At 49.3% G+C, this 23,508-nt stretch overlaps 1 protein-coding gene, 1 long non-coding RNA gene and 1 other non-coding gene across 3 annotated transcripts in view; 1 reads left to right on the plus strand and 2 right to left on the minus strand.

Annotated features, from left to right (window-relative positions):
* Positions 1–23,508, minus strand: part of LOC127042218 (zinc finger protein 560-like) — a 281,458-nt gene that overhangs the window by 74,494 nt on the left and 183,456 nt on the right. The gene's annotated exons all lie outside the window — the stretch shown is intronic.
* Positions 1–23,508, plus strand: part of LOC127042231 (uncharacterized) — a 108,993-nt gene that overhangs the window by 47,622 nt on the left and 37,863 nt on the right. The window lies entirely within an intron of this gene.
* On the minus strand, positions 3,044–3,116 carry TRNAV-AAC (transfer RNA valine (anticodon AAC)). Its single transcript has one exon. It is a non-coding gene; the product is annotated as a tRNA-Val (tRNA).

The following is a 23,508-nucleotide window of genomic DNA, read 5'->3' on the forward strand; positions in this document are numbered from 1 at the left end:
CATCTGTACCCTGTCCTGTTTCAGCATCACCCCAATAGGCCAGTAACATACATACTACCAGAGACCCTCCTCTGCTGCAGAACACTTTGGGAACAGAGCACAGGAGCAGCATCACACAATGTCAAATATCTCCTCTTTACTCAAGTAAAACTGGGGTTAGGTCCAGCATAATGAACAGAAGCTTCCTACCCCCAGCCTTCTCTCAAACCCTGAGCCTTCTCTACCCAAACGAGAATGTGCTTGCGGTGTAACAAGCAGGCGGCTGGAGTCAGAGCTGCCAGTCCAGGGTTACTTATCATACAGACACTCAGTGCGTCCTTGAACGCTGGCTGGGAGTATCCAGACAGGGGAGCTCCAGCAGCAGAACACTGAATCTCACCCAGGATTACAGATGACACAACTCCTCGCTGATCTGGATTGCACCCCAGCATGTGAAAATGGCCTAGGTTGGTAGTGACATTTCTTGAGACATGGAGAGTCTTGCTCCCATATCACCAGGTGTAATAAAAATAACAGGAAAGGCCAAATATGGAAAACTGATTGTTCAGCTTGCTTTTGACCTGCATCATATTTTGCAGTATATTCCAAATAAGGAAATTAACATGCAACGTATGTGTCATTGTTTGTGGTTTTAAGCTGTAAAAGGCTTGTGTGATTTTTAGCTCAGGAACAGTATTCCAATAGCTGTCGCCCCCTGCGTGCTTGTAACCAAGAAAAGAGCCTCAGGCTGAGCTGATTCAAATATTAATCCTGTGGTCGTTTTCCACAACAGCCTCAATAGGTCCCTGTGATGGAATGTAAGGCTACATCTAGACTACCCACCGTATCGGCGGGTTAAAATCGATTGCTCGGGAATCGATATATGGCGTCTCATCTAGACGCCATATATCGATCCCCGAGCGCGCTTATATCGATTCCGAAACAACACCAACCCCAATGGAGTTGCTGATTTGACAGGGGGAGCCGCGGACATCGATCCCGCGCGGTGAGGATGGGTGAGTAATCCGATCTTAGATATTCGACTTCAGTTACGTTATTCACGTAGCTGAATTTGCGTATCTAAGATCGATTTCCCCTCGTAGTGTAGACCAGCCCTTAATGTCTTCACACCTTCCCCCTGCAGGAGAATGGCTGTTTGACCAGCTGTTTGCCTTGCTGTCTCTGAGGAACTGGTCTGTGGGTGTTCCCCAGAACTGTAACTTTTTCAGTAATATCATACTGTAAAATCTCACAATTTTACATACAGCGTTACTACACATTTTAACAGGAGGATAATATTCAGTAGGTTATGCATTTTCTAATGATACCTCACAAGCCATTTTCCACTAGCAGGGTCTTCTCTGTTCACAGAATTTCTGATAGTTTGATGTCTGCTGGCACTGGATATCACTATTTTGGCATCTCTCTCTCTGTCTCAGTGAGCACCCGCTGTGGTTGTTGAAAGTCTGTGATGGGATCTATGGGATGCAACTGAACAGTGGGACCCCTGAGCCCTTTGTCCCACCACCTGGGCTCCCTCTCACACATGTGATGCTGAGACAAGCTGTGAATCTCTGCAGATATTGCACTTACACAGACATCCGTAGGTAGGGACACAGCCAACTGAATTACATGAATGCTTCTGCAGCCACTCATAACACTAATGATAGAAAGTCGCCCCCCCTACAGCTCTGCAGCCTTGCACCCCTGGATCATACCATCTTGCCTTAATCAGAAGCCTGATCAGTGTGAGTTTATTACACAGGGTCCACCCCTCCCTCACTGTGAATAGTACATGAACCAGCCTTGTAATGGAGCTGAGATTTCCCAAGAACTTCAAGCAAAATACACCAGTTTAAGTAGAGCATAAAACAGATTTATTAACTACAGAAAGATGGAGTTTTAAGGATTATAAGTGGTAGGAATAAAAGATCAAAGTAAATTACCATGGAAATTAAAGATAAATTCACAATCTAAACTTTACACCTTATTACACTAGGGCGTAGTTCAATTATGCACACAGGAAGGCTTAATGCTCGAGCTGCTGCACATGCTGGGTAGGGTTAAGGTCGGGCTCCCCATGGCAGGAGAGAAGAAGACTCGGCCCCTGGAGGGGCAGGCTGGGGCTTCCTGGATCCCATTTGCTCACAGCCAGCGCCCTGCCCCCACTCCCAAGTCATCCATGGCGCCCCCAGGTCGGCCAGAATGGAGCAGCAGTTTTCACTGCACTACGTCCACTTATGGCTTACAGGCAACTCCCAGACTCACCACAGTCCACCATCTCGGCCAGAAAGGAGCCCACTCAGCCTCACCATTGCTGCTTTTCCTTCCCCCCAGAACCCCGCTTCTCCTGGGCTGCAAGTAGTCATCCCTGGGATGCCAACAGGCAGCCACAGGGGTCTGTCTCTCAGCAGCCAACCGCACCTCCATGGGTTCAGCCCTCAGAAGGGCAGGTGGGGGTTTCCTGGATCCCAGTTGCTCACAGCCAGCCCAGCCTCCACCTCTAAAACCATCAGTCATGCCCCCAGGTTGGCCATAAAGGAGCCGCCATTCTCCACTTGGACTCAGCTTTGCTTGTTTTCCTTTCACCCAGAACCTCCCTTCTTCTCCTGGGCTGCAAGTAGCCACTCCTGGGAAGCCAAGAGGCAGGCACAGGATTCTACCTCCCAGCAGCCAACCACACCTCCCCAGGCTTTGCAGAATGAAGGGTGGTGCTCTACTAACCCCACTTAGCCGCACAGCTTCTTCCCTGCCTTCCTCAGCTCAACTTTCCTCTATTGCCCCGTTCCTGCCTCACTTCCTCCTTTGGCCAGTCACGCAAAGGAGCCCAGCAGGAAGTGAGAGCCTCTATAGGCCAACCTCCAAGAGCAGAGGTGGCCAAGCCACAAGCCTCCAAATGGTGACTGGCCTAACTACTCTAGGTTCTCCAGCCTGACACCAAGGTGCTTTCTCCACTGCTGTCAGCACACAATGTCATGCAGGGGTTGGAGTTATCCCAGGGACAGGCCAATAGGAGGAGTGCCCTTTCTGAATAACAAGGGGATCTGGGAAAAGGAAGCCAGCATGTTTCTGCCTGGTTTTGAACCAGGGATCTTTTGCGTGTTAGGCAAATGTGATAACCACTACACTACAGAAACTCCACCTACTGGGCTGTTGCTCACTCTGGCACAGACCGATGGACAAATCTAGAGAATGTGGTGGTAGCCCCTCGATAGGTCAGCTGGCAGGGCAGAGGACTGGAGTCAGCACTCAGGAAGTCGTCCTTACCTCGCCCGTGTGACTCCAGCTTGAGGGAGAGCTTCTTTTTCTTCTCCTTGCTGACAAAGAGCAAGAGAAGAATGAAAGGTCAGGTGGGCCAACTCGGTGCAGAAGCCCATGCTGTCTTTTCCTTCTGCATAGCCTGAAATGAGGGACTCGTGGCAGTTAAAGGAACTGCTGCACTCTCAGAAAACATCCCGCCCGTGCATAAAGGAGGATAGAAGAGCCTGTTAGTCTAGCACGCTCCCAACTGAACTGTTTCAGCAGCTGCTAGGTTTCTTTTTGGCCTGTTACTTTTCTGTCTGGGATGTTGTTGTCAGCTGTGGCACAGAAAAAGGACGTCATTGCGAGCTGCCCATGAAGATAAGATTAACTTTTGCCTTCCTTGCTCGGCTTTACTTGCTTCCTCACCCTATTCCTGCCTTAGTTCCTGTGTTACCTGAAGGCAACGGGGGCCCAGCAGTACGAAGAGGAAGTTAGACAGCTAGACCCTGGTGGCAAAAGTTCTACCACCGCTTGCCACCCCACTCTCTTCTCCCAGCTTCACATATTGACCGCCAGGGACTTGGTGCCCAGCAGCGCAACGGAAGGCAGTGGACAGAGCCACCCTCGCCTTGAAGCTCTGGCTCATTAAACCGTATCTTCAGTCGCTGATGGCCAATGAGAGACCAACAGCGCTTGCCATTTTAGCACTTGAAAATGCCATTGGTCAGTCACTGGATCTCTTTAATGCTGTTACATAACAAATGAAAATAGAATCTCAGTGTGACATTCTGTACCTTTGGGGGAGTGTGCTGTAACCCCCATATTCCTCATTTTCATATAATCGTGATCTTATATACAGAGCATGCCTTGTAAGATATCAGGGGAAAGGATATGATCTGCTGAAAGTCATTTCTCTACACATAGATGTTTACCATTCATGCATATGAAGTTATGAGAATTGTGCAGTGTGGTTATCACTATGCTGTAAGGTGGGGGAGTCAGCCAAATATTAGCTCCCCAGTGACAACAGCAAGGAAAGTAACCAACACCCGGACAGGGTGTCAAACAACCCATCAACAGCCATTGTTCAGCAAGGGAGCTACAGTGCAATCACTTACCTGCAAGAGGACACCCCAGGGGAATTGCTCAGATTTGCTTGGAGAGACGCAGTGATGCTCACCTGACTCTGAAGGGGGAGCAAAGCCAAGAGGGAAGAAAGGACATGATAAAAGCAGAGACATTTGCCATGCTTTGTCTCTCTCGTCCACCTACATCTACAGACACCCCCACACCAAGCAACTGAAGCGCTGACGAAAGGGGAGAGCCTGGCTGAAAAGCCACCAGCCGGCCTGTGGTGAGAAGCATCTAAGTTTGTAAGGGCATTGAAAGGGTTAAGATCAGCTTAGAGTGCATTTTGCTTTTATTTCACAAAACAACGAGGAGTCCGGTGACACCTTAAGAACTAACAGATTTATTTGGACACAAGCATTCGTGGGTAAAAAGCCCTCTTCTTCAGATGCATGGAGTGAAAATTGCAGATAGAGGCATAAATATATATTGGAACATGATGTAAAGGGAGTTACCATACAAGGGGAGAACCAGTGTTGAAGGCTAATTCAGTCAGGGTGGATGTGGCTCTCTCCAAGTTATTGATAGGGAGGTGTCAATACCAAGAGAGGGAAAATTGCTTTTGTAGTGAGCCAGTCAACCCCAGTCCCTCTTCAATCTCAAATTAATGGTGTTAAGTTTGCAGATCAGTTGTAACTCTGCAATTTCTCTTTGAAGTCTGTTTTTGAAGTTTTTTGAATGGCTTCTTTTAAATGGCTACTTTGAATGGCTACGTTTAATTGTATTATTGAATATGAACATGTAAGCGTGTTATGGAAGTCCCATGTGGTCTAGTGGTTAGGATTCTTGGCTTTCACCCAGACAGCCTGGGTTCAATTCCTCACACAGGAACAATGCAGAGCTTCTCCTTGGAGGGGAGACAGGAAACAAAAAGAATGGGAAGGGATCCTGCCAGCAGCAGAGCTGGATAGAGTTGGGAGCAGTACTGGGTTTGACATGGTGCCAGAGTGCTAGGCCCAAGCTCTGAAGGGACCTGTAACAGTGACTTCCTCCCCTCTGCAGAAAGGGAGCCTCAGAGCAGCCTGGATTCAGTAGGGGAGCTGAGACCCCCTAGGGCTCTGGGAGCTGTAGTTCCTTGACCAGCTCCCTGCCTTGCAGCAGAGAAGGAACATTTCCCAGCATTCCCTTGGCTGCTATCAACAGGAAAGGGAGGGGGGAAGTTGTGAGACTCCATGCACTGCAGCTTGCTGTGGCTGGGGGGCTGGCTGCTAGAAGGGGGTGCCACCTGTGAATAGGGAAGAGGTGTGACCAAGGAGGAGAAGGCTTTGGCCCAGGTAGCACCCTCAGAAGACTTCCCCAGACAGGCTTAGGGATGCTGGTGTGACCTCGCCTGGCAGCCCCCAAAGATGGAACTGGGTGGACTAACTGGACAGGGCCCCTCTCTATCTGAAGCTGGGCAAGGGAGGTATGTGGATCCCACCAGAAGGTAAAATGGTAAGTAAGGAAGGGGAGGCTCTACTGGACCTGGACAGCTTCAGATACAGGACAGGAGGATTTCCACTTCTGAGCCATGAAAATAGAAATTGACTTTTCCTTTCCAGATGTATCTAATATTCATAAAGGGAATCTAGCCCCTGCCTTCCAGATCTGAACACCTCAAAATCAGGAGTGCTCAAGCTCAATTTGGGCAGCTGTTACTTCATTTCTCCCAAATCAAATATGCTGATCCACTGTCATTTACTGTAGAAAAAGTAGGAGAAAATTGAGCAACAAACGTTGGGGTCTTCACAGTGCTAACGAGGGCTGGAATTGCTATTTTCAACAGCCATTACATTTTTTTTTTAGTTTTGTTTGTTTAAAAGGAAGACAGTGATATTGCACTGGCAAATTCCCCATAGAACAAAGAATGGAACAAAAGAATAATAAAGGCACCTCAACTTTCCTCATTTATGTAGGACGGTCTTATTAGATGGATCCAGACATCTTCCAATCACAGAAGCTGATAATTGTTCCACTTTACTGCAGTTCTGTAACCATGCAGGAACCTAGAGGAGGAAAGTGCCTAACTCCAGAGTCTGCAGCTGCCTAGGGCCAGTGCTGAGGATTTAGAGTCCCTAGTGCTGCCCTTGCAAGTTCAAGCATGCTCAGCTTGGCATTGCCTTCGCTCCTGCGGCTAGTAGCTGCAGCTGTCTAAGGCTGGCCTCTGGCAGTTGCCCCATGGCTGTAGCTAGAGAAACTACAAGTGGCTCTATGACTCCTGGGGCCATTAAGCTAGAGCACCTAAAGACACTGGAGTTAACCTCAAGGAACAGAGGTCACCAGTAGGAAAGGAATGTCGGGGGAGCAGGGAAGGCGGGAGCAGGTCAGCCTTGCAGAGGGAGCTTCCAGCTGGTTGGGAGCATGTCCAAAGTAGAAAGGAAACAAGTATGGGGAGAGGTGGTGGTGACCAGGTAGCAGACTAGCACGTAGATGGGAGCAGAGGGAGAGACGCTGGTGTCTTCAGATTCCCAAGGGCTAAGTCCTCACTTTGGGGAAATGGTGTTTGCAGGTGGCTTGCTCACATGGCAGGATGGGGGCTGAGGGAGGGATCTGTCAGAACTGATCAGGTGTCTGCTGGCTTTAGGACTTTGAGCTGAGACTAGGACCACATGCAGTGACTGGTGACGGGGGGGGGGTACTGGAGACATGGCTAGAGAAGGTCTGAATGAGGAAAGAGATAAATCTGTGGGGAGTTTCCTTGGTCACTATGAAAGTTCTGCTCACTGTGGACACTGGTAAACCCACATGGGTGTACAGCTCAATAAGAAAACCCGCGGCTTGAGGAGCTGTGTATGGCAATGCATATAGTCATGGAGAGGTGTGTGATCAAAATGAAAAAATGTCTCTGAGGTTCAGTACCGGGTATACGAAGGCACCAATGGCACTGCCCCACCAGGCCCACACTCGGAGCCCACAGTGACTATACTGGGGCCCACAAATATGTTTGGTGCCAGGGCCAACAAAAGGTTAATCCAGCCCTGACTGCCTGAGCACTATTTCAGCCTCACATTTTGGGTGGAACTCCCACAGTGAGAGCTGCAGAGCACTCCCCCGCAACACACACGCACACACTCGTCCTGGTGTTGGGAGGGGAACAGGAGAAAGGACAAAAGAAGAGATGAAGAGAAAGGAGGGAGGGACAGGTGGATGGAGGAAAAGGTGAAACACAAAGGACAAACCCTAATGTCCCCATGATTCTAAGAGACAAAATCCCAGGTGCGGAATAAAATTCTGCCTCCTTAAGCTCATGTTTTCCATGCCTAGAATTCAACTCTCACCAGATGGATCAGACTGAACAGGTTTCACACCTCCAGGAGGCTCTTACCTTCTAAAGAGGGACGGCTGTTTTCTAGTAAAATCACTACAAGGAAAGGAGAAAACTGGAAAGAGGTTTCTCCTGGCGCTCACGTCCGTGAACCTGAATACTGTCTCAGTCCTCAGACAGAGACCTGGAGAAGGAGACTTGCTGAAGCAAAGCCACAGGGGTCTCTGAGGTTTCCCTAGCCCCTGGCCCCTGACTGATGTCAGGATCTCTCTGTGAGGTCACCACCTGCTCACCAATAGTCTTTGACCAATAGTGTGAGGTCCTGCAAAGGCCTTTGTGATGTCACTGCCACACCCCGCCCTTGCTGTGCCAATGTCCTGCCCCGGCCAGGCACTTTGGAGCTTTGAGCTACTCCCTGTGGATCACCTCACTCAAGGAGCTTTTCTATAGAGCATCCTCAGATGTCTAAGCACACGAGTGCCATGGCAATGAACTGACACACATGGCACCAAGATGAGATCATTAGTAGACTAACCTATAGGAGAAGGACACCCCAGCATTAGTAGGGGAGAAATCCCTACTGAACATGCATTACACCTAGCAGCCCCTGCGTGGGGTCGGGCAGGGGCTGCGGAGGGGGGAGACCTGGGAAAGGGATGGATGGAAAATGTCTGTGCAGCCGGGACATGGCCGGGGGGCGAGGGGAGAAGAGCAGGTGACCCCTGAGGAGCGGGGAGAAAAAGGGAGGGCTGAGATCCCCTCGGAATTACCACTGCCCCCTCCGTGGAGACCCCCCTCCTCTCCTGTCCTGCCCCCTTTCTCCCTAGAGAGCAACAAGCAACATCCAGGCTGACACCCCCTTCCCTCAAACCCTGAGAAGTTCCCTGTTCCCTCCCCCATTGTGCCCCATTTTCTCTCCCCTTTGCCAATGGCCAGTTCAGATCTCAGGTTTGGGGTGTTTCCCCCCATTTTCACCTGCAGTGATTTGTCCTTGTGTAGGTGGGAAATGGTTCCCCCGAGTGATTTCTGAACTGGGCAGAGGCTGGGGGGGCCTGAGACAGGGACACCTCTGGGCTGGGCTGGGGGGCCACTCTCTGCTGGCAACAGGGCGTGGGAAGGGCCAGGAAGGGGAGGGGGGAGCAAGTGTCCCCCATAGAGAGGGTCCAGCCCCAGGCTGCTACCAGTAGCACATTCCTATCCTGGCCGGGGGGGGGGCTTTCTCCAGCTGGGACCTGCCCCCTAGGCAGCCCCAGGCTCTGACCGCACCAGCCCCGCCTGGAGCCCCCAGTGAGTGAGAGACCCCGGAGGGGGAGGGGGAGGGAGCACTGGGCCCTGACAGGAAAGTGACTCTCTCCCCTCAGATCTTGGTGTTTTCCTCTCATGTTATCAAATATGCAGTTTGTGACACAATTTCTTTGCAAATCTCAAAGATTCAAATAAAATAACCTAAACATTTGCCCACTTCTCTCTAGTTGTCTATTTCTAATTGAATATGCCCTGAGATTTTCCTGTCTCTAATTATAAAATAATAAAAAAATCTCAGATTTACACCTTTTCTCAGATTATTGACACAAAATGTTTGCAAATGTTGCCCATTTCCTCTTTATTCATTTATCAAGTATTCATGTGAAACACTCAGATTTTACCTCCTATCAACAACTGATATAAAATCCCTCTGATTTTCCACTTTCCTCTCTATAATTTGCAAAATGGATCCAAAATCTCTGATTTCCACCCTTTGTCTTTCATTTCTGAACACTGATCTGAACGCTCAGGTTTTCCCTCTGTGTCATTATCAAATGTCCAATTAACAATCCTCTCAAGTTTTGTGCTGTTCCTTATGTTTCTAAATCCCAAAAACTTCTTCCTTCGGGGGAACCTGTTGCCCTGAGTCGCTCTCCATTCTGGATGTTGCAGGGGATTAAATTTCCAGTGATTGTCTTTCCCTCTCCTTTGAGGATCATTTGTTCCCTCTTTTAGCTCTGTTAGATATTTGCCAAAGAAAGAGACCAGCCTGATATTTAATACACATCAAGCCAGAGGCCTCCCCTGTTTGGGGATCAGTGGTTCGCAGCTGGTAGTGGGAGAGTTGGCTGGTCCCTTTTCTTTTCTCCAGCTGGCACAGGATGAGGGGGTCACTCTGAGTGCAGCATGTCTTGAGAAGTATCCCAAACCACAAGACAAATGGTCTCTGTGAAGGGTTGCTTCCCACAGTGCTAAGATGTAGCCACCTCTGGCAGGATCCATGGTGGCTACTATTTGCTAGTGACAGGCCACGGAAATTTCTTACCTATTTTGCCCCTCCATGCCATGCCTGCACAACATACGGCCCACGGGCAACGTGCGGCCCGTGAAGTCTCACTGTGCGTCCCGCAGCCGGGAATCAAAGGGCTCTGGGCTACCCGTAGCCGCGGGGAATCCAAACCCCTTTAAAGTTCAGCCGTGGCCGGGATTCAAAAGGTTCTGAGCTGCCCGCAGCCGCAGGGAGCCCAGAGCTCATTAAATCTCAGCCGCGGCAAGGATTTATAGGGCTCTGGGCAGGCGGGCGGGGAGCTCAGAGCTCTTTAAATCCCAGCCACCAGGGCCGGCTTTAGGCCAATTTAACCAATTCCCTTGAATCGGCCTCGCTCCTAAGAGGACCCCCACCCAAGCCCCAGTACCAGCAAAAGCCAGTGCGCTGTACCAGGGTGGCCCAGTTTCCCCAGGGGCAATTTAAAAGGCCTGGGGCTCCCAGCAGGGCTGGAAGCCCAGGCCCTTTAAATTGCCACTAGAGCCCTGCTGCTGGAGCCCTGGGGTATGGCTGCGGGGCTCTGGGGCTATTTAAAAAGTCTAGGACTCCCATTGCTTCTACCTCCCCGGCTCTTTAAAATAGCCACTGGAGCCCCGCCGCTTCCCCAGGGTTCCCGCGGCTATTTACAGAGCTGGGGCAGTGGAAGCAGGGGCGCCCCAGGCCCTTGAAATAGACCCCAAGCCCCAGGCTGCTGCTGCTACCCTATGTGGGAGAGGGGGGAGGAGGAGGAGGAGAAGGAGGCACTCACCATAGAGGATGGGCTGTACCCCCTGTACCTGCACCCCCTGCCCTGCCTGCAGCCAGCCCGTCCCCAGCCAGCCCCTGCTGCACCCCCTGCCCGCACCAGCCCCGCACCTCCTGCCCTGCTTGCACCAGTTCCTGCCTGCAGCCTGCCCATCTCCAGCCAGCCCCACACCCCCTGCCGTGCCTTCAGCCCTGCACCAACCCCTGTCTCCAGCCAACCCTGCACCCCCTTCCCTGTCTCCAGCCAGCCCCTGCCACACTGCCTGCCCTGCCCGCACCAGCCCTGCACCCCCTGCCCTGTCTCCAGCCAACCCCGTACCCCCTGCCTTGCCTTCAGCCCTGCACCAACCCGTCTCCAGCCAACCCCTGCCGCACCCCGCTGCCTGAAGCCAGCCAGTCCGGCACTCCTTTGTCTCCAGCCCTGCCAACCCATGTCGCACCCTCCCTGTGGCCCTGCCTGAAGCCAGCCAGCCCACCCCACACCTCTTGTCTCCAGCCTGCCCACACCCCTTGCCCAGCCTGCAGCCAGACCCTACCTCTCGCATCCTCCCCTCCCCCACCTCCAGCCAGCCCCATGTTCACTGGTGCCCTGCAGTTCCGAGGGAAGTAACCCTGCACACCTGCTTCAATGAGATGGGCAGGGAGAAGCTGGGACCCACACATGTGCACCCTAGCACACCCTAAGGGAGTGGCAGAGCTCATTTCTAGTTCAGACCCATCTTTTTAAAAAAGAACTTTTAGGTAGGGTTAACATACATCTGTACTTTCCCGGACATGTCAGGCTTTTTGGTTCTTAAATCGCCATCTGGGAGGAAAATACGGACGTATGGTAACCCTACTGGTACAAAAAATACATACTGTGGCAGAACTTTTTATAGGGAACCGGTTGTTAAGAACTGAAAGGCTTTTTTTCCCCAGTCATCCCTGCGGGGACCCGCACTTCCTAAAGCCGGCCTGCCAGCCACGGCCGGGATTCAAAGGGCTCTGGGCTGCTCGCAGAGATTCCCGGCCGCAGCTGAGGTTTAAAGGTCTCATGGCTCCCCACCGCTACGGGCAGCCCAGAGCCCTTTGAATCCCGGCAGCAGCTGAGTTTTAAAGGGCTCAGGGATCCCTGTGGCTGCAGGCAGCACAGAGCCCTTTGAATCCTGGCGGCAGCTCCAGGGGATGGAGTGAGGCTGGGATTTCAAGGGCTCAGGCTCCCCTCAGCAGCAGGAGCTCTGGGACCTTTAAATCCCTGCCCCAGCCCTGAAAAGCTCAGGGTTCCCCCAGTCGTCAGAGCCCCAGGCCCTTTAATTTGACCCTGAGGGCTCCCAGCCACCTCTTTGGCTGGGAGTCTCTGGTTGATTTAACATCAAGTAACACCTCCCCACCACCAACCTTCCTTTTGACCCACAGCTGTTTTGGTGGGGCAGGCGCTGGGGAAGGAGGGTTTGTTTCTGCAGGGCTGGGCGGGGTGTTTCCGCCAGGCTGGGAGGTCCTGAGTGGGGGGTGTTTCCGCAGGGCCGGGGGGTTTCGGTCCTCAGCTGTTTTCTTTGGAGTATTGTGGCCCTCGCTGTTTTACTCAAAGTACTGTACAGGAACTTTTCAGGGGGATTAAGGCAAAATGCCACATTTATTAGTAATTCAGGTATCAATTAATACTCTATGATATGCACATGAGATATATATCACAGTCATGCATTCACGCACATACACAGACATAAACACACTCCGTCTTGCTGTTGTTACCAACTAGTTGCTCCCCTTAACTGCACTGGCCAGGTGACTTAGATGGGGGAGGGGTGGAGCCGGGCTTCTACCGATCCAAATCGATGGTCCGATGGTGACAAGACGAGATCCGGGGTCCTTCTGCAAGACACGTCGCATTTATAGCAGCTTCCCTCTTATCGCAAATCTAGACCAGATTCAAATCTGGGTCTGCGTCCATTGGTCTTTGTGCTGCTTTTCTCTGGGTGTTGTCCCAATGCTGCTCAAAGAGGGTGTTTCTAAAGAAGGTGCTTGCTTCTAATCCCTGAGGCCATCAGTATGTCTGCTCTTCTTTATTGGGCCCACTTGACAAGTTGTATTGTCTTTTGCTCTGGCTCCCATTCCCTCTTCAACTGTTGCAGCTGTCTGGAGGTGGGTGTCTTCCAAGCCTCACTCATTCACACCTCATTCAGTCAATAGAGCAATTGATTACAGAGTGTGAGGGAAGATCTTATTCTACTTCTAGCAAAAAGGCACATGTTTTCTTTTATTTAACTATACTATCCTTAGGGGCTATAACATTTGATACAAAGTTTTCTACCAATTCTCTATATAGGGATCTAATACAAGTTGTATGAAAATAGAGAGGCACAATGCCAAAGTCATATGAATTACAAAATAACATCATGCCGGATGCAATGTCATAAAGATAAAGATACTTAATACAAAATAACACAATGCAACGTTATAAAGATTTATAGAGATAGTTAATACAGAGATTACTCTACATCACCACTTTACGAGTTGTGCAGGCCTGCTGACGGCATTCGCGGGGCTTCTTGCTCGTGTGGATTCTCTGATGCTGAATAAGGTGAGAGCTGCGATTGAAGGTTTTCCCGCACTCACTGCATTCATAGGACCCCTCCTATGTGTGGATTCTCTGATGCCGAATAAGGTGTGAGCTGCGACTGAAAGTTTTCCCGCACTCACTGCATTCAGGAGGGAGAGGATAGCTCAGTGGTTTGAGCATTGGCCTACTAAACCCAGGGTTGTAAGTTCAATCCTTGAGGGAACCATTTGGGAATTGGTCCTACTTTGAGCAGGGGGGTTGGACTAGGTGACCTCTTGAGGTCCTTTCCAACCCTTATAATCTAGGATTCTATGATAGAATCTCTTCCCTGTGTGGATTCTCTGATGCCTAATAAGGTGCGAGCTGCACCTGAAAGTTTTCCCGCACTCATTGCATTCACAGGGCCTCTCCCCTGTGTGGATTCTCTGATGTTGAGAAAGGCCTGATCTGTAAGTGAAGTTTTTCCCACACTCAGCACATGTATTTTTTTTGCTTTTCCCTGCAGATTTCCTGCTGTATTCTGGTTTCCTTAAGGCCCTTCTGAGTTCCCTGACAGGAATAAATTTATCCATTTTCTCCCCTGGCTGGTTTCCCTGCTCTTTTTCTGGTCTGTGCTGAACCTCACACGTCATTGTATCACCTGCTGTGATAGAGACAGAAACCTCAAACAGGGATGGAAAGGGGAAGGCCAAACCAAAACAAGTGCTGGAGAGAGGACAAATAAAATCAGGAACTCAGCTCCCCCAACAGGAGAGAGGAGGGGATCAATTCAGCCTTCACATCCCATCCAACTTCACAGGGGGAAGGGAGAAAGCTACTGCCCGGTGTCTGCTAGCATCTAGAGGAAGCCTTGAGCTATATTTACCCTGCGGATGCGACCCCTGCTATGTACAATAATGAACTGAGGGACTTCCCAAGAGCTTTGTAGGGCATCCTGGATGTTTCCTTCAGGCACTTACAGATTCTGAGTTGGTTTAATGTTTCCTCATCTGTGCGGGGAGATCTCAGGATCTCTCTTTCCTCTGAACCCTGGAGCTCTGGGACCCATGGCTCTTCCCCTTGTTCCAGCTGGGAGATCATATCACGTTGGAAAACCAGAAACTCCGCTCAAATGAAAGAAAACAAAGGAGTTCAGTTGATTTCATACAACTTGATCATCAAAAACATTCTATTAATTTATCTTCAGTGCTTAGTGTGACCTAGTGTGCCTGGGGCAGTCCTCACTGAAAATGCCAAGGTCAGAGCAGGCTGAAAAAGGGAGAGCAGATGCTCCCCATACTGGTGGTTAACACTGAAGTTAAACTCACTGACCAGTCACAAACTGTGCTTCTGATCCCACACACTGGTTAACGAGACTCTGAAAAAAGAAATCACACGGCCCCCTTTATTGCATGACAGTTCTCTGACTCCTAATCAGCAACTAGGTCCCGTACAGTGAGAGGTTATTTAAAAACTCTGCTCACTGTGATACAGCATGGCCAGAGGGCAGCAGGAGAGTGATCCTAATTGGATCCAGGAAGTGGGTGGGTAGAAGGTTAGCCACATTACCCAGGTTTGGAATCTCATCCAAATACCATGCTGCCAGCCAATCCTTTAGCAATTAAACTAAATGTTTAGAAGAAAGAACAAATGAAAGAATGAAGTTAAATTCCATCCTTCCAGACAATTCTTTAGCATCTAAACTAAAGGTTTAAAAGAAAGAAAGACAGAAAGAATTTAAATGGAAAAGCAGTCAGATACATTCCAAAATGGATATATCAGGTTCTTAGCAGTATTGGTGAGTTGCTGGCTTGAAAGTCTGTCTGGAACGCATCCACAGCTTGGATGGGTCATTCAGTCCTTTGTTCCAGGGTTCAGTTTGTAGAGAAGTTGCTCCAGAGGTAGGAAGGGGGATTGAAGACAAGATGGAGATGATGCAGCTGCGCTTTATATTCCTTTTGCCATGTGGCTTGTACTTCCTGTGTCCCAAACACAAGCTTCACAGCACATGGCATGGAAAGCTTTGGAGGTTTCATTACACAGGCAAACCCCGGCATGTCTTGCTGACTCAATAGGTGTATCCCCTTGGTCCATAGGTTCATTGTACAGCTGATGACCCTCAGTGGGCCATCAAACATGCTAGGCAATGTTGATGCCAATATGTCTGGGGGTGTCACCCAGAAAAAACTGCACAAGTCTGGAAATACAGATATACCTTACATATCTGTAACTCACAATACAAAGGTGATAGAAACATAGAAACAAAATTATCATACTTGGCAAATCATAACATTTTCACTGACACTTTACATGGCATACCTAGCATGACTTCATTGCAATTTTATCAGATTATATTATTTTATTATTAATACCAAAGTGTCCTCACAATTTCATGCAGTCTCACACTTGCTAAACTAGTGAATTCCCAGGACCAGTTCTCCAGGTCCTTGAAGATGCCAAACATTGTGCTTATGAGGGATTGAAATACCACATATCTGCTGGAACACACACACAGACACTGTGTCAATCTGTACCCCTGTGTTCACTCTTCTAGAAAATTATGATCAATTTTGTACCCAGTATGGCTTGTGAGGTATCATTAGAAAACGCATAACCTACTGAATATTATCCTCCTGTTAAAATGTGTAGTAACACTGTATGTAAATTGTGAGATTTTACAGTATGATATTACTGAAAAAGTTACAGTTCTGGGGAACACCCACAGACCAGTTCCTCAGAGACAGCAAGGCAAACAGCTGGTCAAACAGCCATTCTCCTGCAGGGGGAAGGTGTGAAGACATTAAGGGCTGGTCTACACTACGAGGGGAAATCGATCTTAGATACGCAAATTCAGCTACGTGAATCACGTAACTTAAGTCGAATATCTAAGATCGGATTACTCACCCATCCTCACCGTGCGGGATCAATGTCCGCTTCTCCCCCTGTCAAATCAGCAACTCCGTTGGGGTTGGTGTTGTTCCGGAATCGATATAAGCGCGCTCGGGGACCGATATATGGCGTCTAGATGAGACGCCATACATCGATCCCCGAGCAATCGATTTTAACCCGCCGATACGGTGGGTAGTCTAGGTGTAGCCTTACATTCCATCCCAGGGACCTATTGAGGCTGTTGTGGAAAACGACCACAGGATTAATATTTGAATCAGCTCAGCCTGAGGCTCTTTTCTTGGTTACAAGCACGCAGGGGGCGACAGCTATTGGAATACTGTTCCTGAGCTAAAAATCACACAAGCCTTTTACAGCTTAAAACCACAAACAATGACACATACGTTGCACGTTAATTTCCTTATTTGGAATATATTGCAAAATATGATGCAGGTCAAAAGCAAGCTGAACAATCAGTTTTCCATATTTGGCCTTTACTGTTATTTTTATTACACCTGGTGATATGAGACAAGACTCTCCATGGCTCAAGAAATGTCACTACCAACCTAGGCCATTTTCACATGCTGGGGTGCAATCCAGATCAGCGAGGAGTTGTGTCATCTGTAATCCTGGGTGAGATTCAGTGTTCTGCTGCTGGAGCTCCCCTGTCTGGATACTCCCAGCCAGCGTTTAAGGACGCACTGAGTGTCTGTATGATAAGTAACCCTGGACTGGCAGCTCTGACTCCAGCCGCCTGCTTGTTACACCCCAAACACATTCTGGTTTGGGTAGAGAAGGCTCAGGGTTTGAGAGAAGGCTGGGGGTAGGAAGCTTCTGTTCATTATGCTGGACCTAACCCCAGTTTTATTTGAGTAAAGAGGAGATATTTGACATTGTGTGATGCTGCTCCTGTGCTCTGTTCCCAAAGTGTTCTGCAGCAGAGGAGGGTCTCTGGTAGTATGTATGTTACTGGCCTATTGGGGTGATGCTGAAACAGGACAGGGTACAGATGGCATTGTGGGGGTGGCATGAACCTTCACTCTTCATTTCCCCTTCCAAGAACAGAAGGGACAGGAATCCTTACCCAGCAAGACCATCGTCTCATAGTTCCCCTGCATGACATCTCTGTAGAGAGCTCTCTGAGTGGGGTCCAGCAGAGTCCCCTCTTCCCTGGAGAAATACACAGCCACCTCCTCGAAGGTCACCGGCCCCTGAAAGAGCAGGAGTCCAATACTCAGTACCTGCTGACCCACTCACAACCGCACTATTCACGGAACAGCAGCACCAGGGAAATGGAAGCTCTGGGAGGCACATGTTAACAGAGTCCCACCCCACCTTGCTTACAGCAGCCAGGAGGCATCAGAGGGTAGAAAGAGAGAACCTTTGTGTCTCCCATCTGACAGACAGAAGCAGGGTCTTCACATTTATCACATAGCTACTAGCCAGAGCTTAATATAGGAGATGGGGCTGTCTCTGGACCCTGATAGTGGCTCCCTTTTAGGAATCCAAGCACTCTCCAAATAAAATATATGGAAGAAAGGGGAAGTCAATCATAAAGAATAGAAGTTAGAAGGTCAGAATTGTAGTGCCCATTAACAAAGGTTTAGAGAAAATAGAGCCTATCAAACTAACGGGATATCCTTATTGGATGAGATCAAAGTTTGGTTGCAGCTAATAGTATTGATGTAATATACCTAAACTTCCGTAAGGGACATGACTTGATTAGCACAATATTTTTACTAAAAAAACTAGAATGATACAAAATAAACACGGCATACATTAAATAGATTAAAAACTCTGATAGTAAATGGGGAACCATGATCGAGTGGATTTCTTTCTAGCAGGTTCCTGCAGGGATTGGTTCTTGGCCCTGTGCTATTTAACATTCTTATCCATGACTTAGAAGAGAGTACAAAATCATCACTGATAAAGTTTACAGTTGCCACAAAGATTGGGGTTGGTGGTAATTAATGAAATGTCAGTAGATTCAGGCTCCATCACTGAGAGTCTGGGAAGTTGTCCCAGCCCTGGCTGGAGGGTTATTTCCTGTTCCTCAAAGAGGTGAAGTTCCATTCCCAACTCCTGTGCCTTGAAATTAGGACCTATCTGACACTACACCTCCATATTCATCATAGTGGTATGATTATAATATGATTAGGACATAATTATGATGTATTTTGTAGAAGATGCATCATGTGTGGTGTCACTGGAAAAGTTCTGATTTGCTGAATATGATTATCCTATTTGTGTGCACATATCATGTTCGTATCTGAAGTTATGGATATTGACTCTGTATCTGTATTTCAAATGTGCTTACTCTGGGTAACACCCACAATGAGCCCTTCAGGTACAACAATGAAGAAGCCAGACAGTGCTGATGGCTCAACAAAGACAATGGACTGTGGAAGAGCTTAGCCTTCCTGTGAATGTTTCAGCCAGCCTAAGAGTCATGGCTACTATGACTCAGCAGGGCCTGTGACAAGACCACATGACACTAAACTCCATTTTAGTACCTGTATTTTTCCACAAACTGGACTAGGAACTGAGTTTGGAACAAAAGGTTCCCACCATATGGAAAAGCTACATAAGGTGGGGTGTGACATCATCTCTTGGCCTCATTCTCCACACAAGAGAACTTCTGGAAACACCTGAGAAACAAAAACGGATGTGGGGGAAGTGCTGCTCCCAGGATCAAGAGATTTCTAGCTTGTGTATGGAAACTTGGGGGACTGCTTGTACATCAGTCAGGGTGAGAAATTGCTAATTCAAATTCTATCCATCTAGTATGTTAGGCTTAGTCTGAGTTTTGGTTATTTGCTAAATAATCTGCTTTGATCTGTTTGTTATCACTTATAATCACTTAATCTATCTTTCTGCAGTTAATAAACTTGTTTGATGCTTTATCTTAACCAGCGTATTTTGAGTGAAGTGTCTGGGGAAAATCTCAGCTTGTTGTGCACATCTGTCCCATATCGAGGGGAAGGGGAACTACATTAATGAGCTTGTATTATAGAGATCCCTGTGCACTATAAGATGGTATCATTCTGGATTTATACTACAGCAAGTGTGCAAGGTTGGGGAGTGGGAAATTGGCTCTTGTCTTCTATCTGTCCTTGAGTGGCTTAGGTAACGCACTCAGGTAGCTTAGTTGGCTGCATGGCGCCACCTGCTGTTGTGTTGGGTGATAACAGGCCCTGGAGAGGCTGGCAAAATCTCCAGCAAAGCAGTGTGAGAAGGGACAGCCCAGCGTGAGGGTTAGAGGACACAGCAGTTCCCAGAAGCTCCACGAACTGCCTCCTGGGGGTGACAACCCATCACGCCCTACACTACACAAGTCTCAGCGGGTTTGTCACATGCTGTCCCCTCCCTTTCTCCACCCGAGATATTTTCTGCTTCCCACCACCTCCAGCAATTCCCACCCTCTTATGCATTTACTGCTCCTCAACCTCCAAGCAGAGCCCGCCACCCTGATAATCTCTTACCTGAGCCAGCTCCATTGCAGCCATTTCCTTGCCCCTGGGAGGACGAGATGATCTGCAGCGAAACATGGATGTTATTCTCTGGCCTGCCGGGGTGAAAAGAGCAAGGCGTGAGAATTTAGACTAGGCTTTTGTCCATTCCACAAGCCGATTCCCCCCAGCTTTTCCCCTGCTAATGCACATTCTAGGTTCTAGCACACTGTGAAGCACAGAGTGACCTTATTCCAGTACAGGCCTAGCCCCCTCCCACCAGGGTGTAACCCTCTGACACATGGAGAAACCCTCCCAGTAACAGTCTCTCTCTTACACGTATCAAGTTTGCGGACAACACCAAGCTGGGAGGGGTTGTAAGTGCTTTGGAGGATTGGATTAAAATTCAAAATGATCTGGACAAACGGGAGAAATGATCTGAAGTAAATAGGATCAAATTCAGTAGAGATAAGTGCAAAGTACTCCACCTTGGAAGGAACAATCGGAGGCCAGAGAAGAGCAGAAACAAAGGAGTCACTTTGGGGGATTCTCCCTGTCATTTTCCCCAAGGCAGCTGTCTCAGGTTTACAAAGGTGTTTCATGTTCCAGCCTTTATACAGTCTCTCCTGGGAGTGCCCCTTTCATGGACTGGGCCTAGTTTTAGTTTTTGGTAGTTAATATTGGTTTATTGTTCATCTAACCAGTATGTGTGGATTGAAGTGTGTTGGAAACTCTGTTTGGGATAACAAGCTGGTGCATGTCATTTTCCGCTGATGAAATGACAGACTTCATATGAGCTTGGGTCGTTCAGTAGTGTGCTGGACCGTGCAAGATGCACATTTCTGGGGGAAAGTTGGGCACTTGAGAATTTGCTGGTTTTCTCCTGAGGTGTAATTCATGAGTGGCTGTCTAGCAGCACTCAATACTGTGTAGCTGGGAGTGAGTTACATGCTGGAGACTGTGTGTTAATTGGCCAAGAGGGGCTGTTCTCGCGGGAAAACAGTGGAAAAGGCACCCCATGCTGGAGGACTGAGGTACAGCTATTTAACAGTCCAGATTGTACTCTGGGTAACATCACAGACACTCATTATGACAGAGCCTCTTACAACACAGAGAAAGTAAATCCATGTCCCAGAAATCGAAGACTCCAGACAGAGGGCAAGTGTCCCTGGCACTGCTTCTTGCTGACAGAGAGGTTCAGAGACAGTGCGAGAATCCTGGGGAAGCTGGGAACAGGAAGCATGGGCTGGCGGGGTTCGGTGGAGAAAGGGAACAGGAAGGGCAGGGATATTACTGAATCCAGGATCTTAGCAGTACTAGATGACAGGATAGCACATAGTGCAGCCCATTGGAAAACACAAACCCAACTATACATACAAAATGATGGGGTCTAAATTAGTTGTTTCCACTCAAGAGAGTGATCTTGGAGTCACTGTGGATAGTTCTCTGAAAACATCCACTCAATGTGCAGCAGCAGTGAAAAAAAAGTGAACAATGTAGGAAATAATTAAGAAAGTGATAGATATGACAGAATATCTCATAGATCATATTTGTAAAAACAGCAAATAAATCCATGATACACCCACATCTTGAATACTGCATGCACATGTCACCCCATCTCAAAAATAGAAATATTGGAATTGGAAAAGGTTCAGAAAAGGGCAACAAAAATGATTAGGGGTATGGGACAGTTATGCCAGACCTAACCCCAGTTTCACTTGAGCAAACAGGAGATATTTGACACTGTGCAATATGGCTCCTGTGCTGTGTTCCCAAAGTGTTCTGCAGCAGAGGAGGGTCTCTGGTATTATGTGTGTCACTGGCCTATTGGGTTGATGCTGAAACAGGACAGGGTACAGATGGCATTGTGGGGGTGGCGTGAACCTTCATTCTTCATTTCCCCTTCCAAGAACAGAAGGGACAGGAACCCTTACCCAGCGAGGTCACAGTCTCATAGTTCTCCTGCATGACATCCCAGTAGAGGGCTCTCTGAGTGGGGTCCAGCAGAGCCCACTCTTCCCTGGTGAAATACATAGCCATCTCCTTGAAGGTCACCAGCCCCTGAAAGAGTAAGAGTCCAACACTAAGGACTTGCTGCCCCACTATTTGTGGCAGAGAAGAGTGAATCAAATGGAAGCTCTCCCATGGTTGGATTTCCTCCCAGCAACCGCTAATGGGAGGAGAAATGAGGTGGTGTTGTTTGTGCAGAGTCACTTTTTTGCCAGACCCTAGGACATTCCCTGAGGTCTTTCAGTTACCTGGAGACTCTGGCTCAGAATTTAGTAGTAACAGGGCCCAGGACTGCCCTAGGGGGCTAGGACCAGCTGCAGAAAGTCATCCCCTGGGCCGGGCAGAGAAGAAGCTTTAATTAAGGTCACTTCACAGCAGAGAGCCCCACTGGGGGAGCAGCAGCTGCCAAGCCTGGTCTCCCAGATCACAATGGAGGCTGCAGCATCTGACCCAGGAAGCTGAACCCCAATATCCTGAGCAGAGAGGGACAGAGTGTATGAGCAGCTTCCCTCCTTTAGCTCTCTGGGGAGAGCAGCTAATGGGAGCCCCTCCTCACAGGGAGAATGGCTGATCTCATTTGACCCACTGTCCACCTGGAATCACTCCTTGTCTTTCCATACAGTGACTCTGGATTAACAACGGTCTCAATGACACCGGATTTCAGAAAGAATGAGTTCAGAACGCTGTGGAAAAGACCATCGTGTGGCAGTGCTGACTCCCTTCCCACCTCCCTCACCCCCGCAGATCTAGGACAAGGACTGGGGGCAAAAATTTTTCAAACAGAACCGAAAGTTCCTGCAGTTTTCAAAAGAGGAGAAAAGTAAATTCTGTGATTTCACACTAACAGTGTTTGCTAAGTGGACAGAAAGTTATCACAGTGACAGGGCACGTGACTGGGGAATGGACTTGGTGACCTGGTGACTAGGAGCCAGGACTCTGGTACAAGTTGACCAGAGAGAAGGATCATGGTTAGCAGCAGCCCCAAGACACCCCCTAGTTCCCAGAGCCCAGACCCCCCAGCCAGGGGCCTCAGACACCCCCCAGCCAGGATCCCATCAGATATTCCCTGGGACGCAGCCCCCAGAGTCCCTGGCCAGGGACCACAGATACCCCTCAAAGCCCCACCGGCCAGAGAACCCCCACCACACCATGATTGCCAGGTTGGGAATCCCAAAGGGTTCCCCCCACCAAGAGCCTCCAGCAGCCAGGGACCCCCTCAAGGGACCCCCCCCCCACACTGGGAACTCAGTCCCTCACTGCCTGCCTAGGAACTTCCCCACCCTCCAGAACGATCTACCCTGACATTTGCCTGGGACCCCCTCCTCTGCCCAGTGTGACCCCCTGATGCTTTACAGTGCGACCCATCACTCTGCTTCCCTGGCATGCCCTCACCTAGTGCCAGGGATCCCCTGCCCCAGCTCTGTGCACTGGGCATGGCAACAAAACCAGGAACCAGCGGGGGAAGCACAGACAGAGCCCCTGGCACAGAACCAGGCTCCCTCTAACCCTCTGTCCCGCCTCCCCAAGAGACACCCACCCCCACTGTTCTGCAGCCACCAGGCCCCCAGCGATACCCACCTCCAGGACCCATAGCCTCAGGGATGGGCACATCAGAACCACCACCCCCGAAAACCCCAAACCTCCACAACCCACCAACCTGACTAGGGTACCCCCTGCGCAGCCACCCAGAGGCCTCCCCCTACCACAATGCCCCTTCAGCTGCAATCTCCCCACACAGACACCTTCCCTGCCCCTGCAAGTGTTACCTCACAGAGTGTGAGAAGTGGCTAGAAAGTTAACACCACCTCCTGCTGGCCAGTCACACAGGCAGAGGGAGCCTGGGGAGTGCTTCTTTAACAGGAGAATGGAAGGCCTGGAGGGCAAGAAAGATCCACGGGCTGTCACTAGCAAATAATGGCCACCATGGATCCACCCCAGAGGCGGCTGCATCTTAGCACATTGGGAAACAACCCATCATATTCAATTAGAAATAAAACAACTAGAGAGAAGTGGGGCAAAT

This window comes from Gopherus flavomarginatus, unplaced genomic scaffold (assembly GCF_025201925.1).
Source record: "Gopherus flavomarginatus isolate rGopFla2 unplaced genomic scaffold, rGopFla2.mat.asm mat_scaffold_34_arrow_ctg1, whole genome shotgun sequence".
Lineage (NCBI taxonomy): Eukaryota > Metazoa > Chordata > Testudines > Testudinidae > Gopherus > Gopherus flavomarginatus.